This window comes from Camellia sinensis, chromosome 15, assembly GCF_055761805.1.
Source record: "Camellia sinensis isolate YWXY chromosome 15, ASM5576180v1, whole genome shotgun sequence".
Lineage (NCBI taxonomy): Eukaryota > Viridiplantae > Streptophyta > Magnoliopsida > Ericales > Theaceae > Camellia > Camellia sinensis.
In genome coordinates this window covers 39,891,508-39,893,654 of record NC_138975.1, presented here as the reverse complement: position 1 = coordinate 39,893,654, position 2,147 = coordinate 39,891,508, and positions in this window count along the sequence as shown.

The following is a 2,147-nucleotide window of genomic DNA, read 5'->3' as shown; positions in this document are numbered from 1 at the left end:
AAGCAACCTACCTGTTGCAAATACACAACTACAATCCGAAAGCCAATTCTAAAGAGATACAAGGGGAACAAGAGGTAAACAAATAATATGAAAGCATTAAACCCGAGTCCGAAATACAACAAGTGACGGGTCAAAACCGGAATCGCTATAACCTCATCCCTTAAAGAATTTTGTCCCTGAAATTTCAAATCAAGTTCAAAATCAACATTGGACCATTCATAACAATGTTATTCTCACAGATTCAATACCATGACCCATCCTCCGGTCATTCATTCTCATCAACTCAATACACAAGTCCTAATATAAAATGAAATTTACAATTTCCCAAAAACATTTATAATGTTTAATCAAAGTCTGAGTTTTTCAAAATATATACAGCATATACAATGCTTCCTAAAATAATACAACATCATCAATATTCCATATTCTCAAAACATGTGCAATGTTTATATAAATCCATGCTTCCAAGATATCCATATTATATATAATGTTCTCATAATTTAATACATATACAATGCTTATACTTTTCATCATCATAATCAAAACCTCAATACATGTTTAAATATCAACAACCAAGTCCGGATATTTCTCCCGAACCTCTAATTCACGCTCCCAAGTTACCTCCTCAACCCCGTGGTGTTTCCACAATACTTTAACCAAGGGAATTGTCTTGCCTCGCAAGACTTGGTCCCTTCTATCCAAGACTCTCACCGGTCTCTCCTTATACAAGGCATCCTCATCTACCTCCAAGTCGATCCAATCCAATACATGTGATGGATTTGGCTCATATTTCTAAAGCATACTAATATGAAACATGTCATGAACCCCAGAAAGCTATGGCGGTAACGCCAACCAATAAACTACCTCTCCAACCCACTCAAGGATCTCAAAAGGCCTAATGAATCGTGGTGATAACTTCCCATTTTTCCGAAATCTCATCAAACCTCGCCTAGGTGATATTTTCAAAAAGACATGATCTCTCACCTCAAAAGACAAGGGTCTCCTCCTACGGTCGACATAACTTTTCTAGCGACTCAAAGCCGTAACCAACCTTTTACGAATAAGTGCCACATTCTCCGTCATTTTCTGAACCAACTCTGGGCCAACAAAGGTGCATCACCCACCTTGGCCCAACACACCGGAGATCTACGTGGTCGGCCATACAAGGTCTCAAACGGTGCCATGCCAATACTCGATTGTAAGCTATTGTTATAGGCAAACTCCACTAAGGACAGATGCCTCTCCCACGAACCTTTGAAGTCAAGGACATACCCTCGAAGCATATCCTTAAAGATCTGACTAGTACGTTCGGACTGCTCGTCAGTCTGAGGATGATACGCAGTACCATAGGTCAATCTAGTACCCAAGGCACTTTGCAAGCTCTGCCACAACCAAACTGTGAAACGCAGATCTTTATCCGAAACAATCATCACAGGGACCCCGTGCAACCTGACTATGTCCCTAATATATAGGTCAGCAAGATGATCTACTGAATCACTCACAAGCATAGGTATAAAGTGCGCCGACTTGGTCAACCGGTCAACTACTACCCAAATGGCATCATTACCCCGTTGAGTCCTCGGAAGGCCTACAATAAAATCCATCGTGACATGCTCCTTCTTCCACTAGGCTATAGGCAAGGGTTGTGACAAACCTGCTGGCCTCTGATGCTCGGCCTTCATTTGTTGACAAGTAAGGCATTTCGATGCAAACACCGCCATATCCTTCTTCATACCCCCCCACCAAAACTGGCAAGTAAGATCGTGATACATCTTTGTGCCCCCCGGATGCACCGCAAGGCGTGAATGGTGAAATTCTCAGAGTACTTCCTCTCAGCAAGACTCCGGCATGAACAAACGGTCTCGGTATCTCACACTCTGGTCGGGATACACAGTCAAGCCTCTTTCTACCTTCCCACTGGAGATCTTCTCTTAGAGGGTTTCTACTTCAAGGTCACCCCTCTGCGCTTCTAGCACTCGGTTCACGAGTGTAGGTTGAGTAACTACTGAAAACAAGGCCGCAGACCCAACGGACTCACCAAGATGCAAGTCAAACTCACCAAGGGTACCCAACATTTCCCATTCTTGAATGTACAAGTCATACTGCTAATTGATTTCCTACTTAAGGCATCGGTCACAACATTGGCC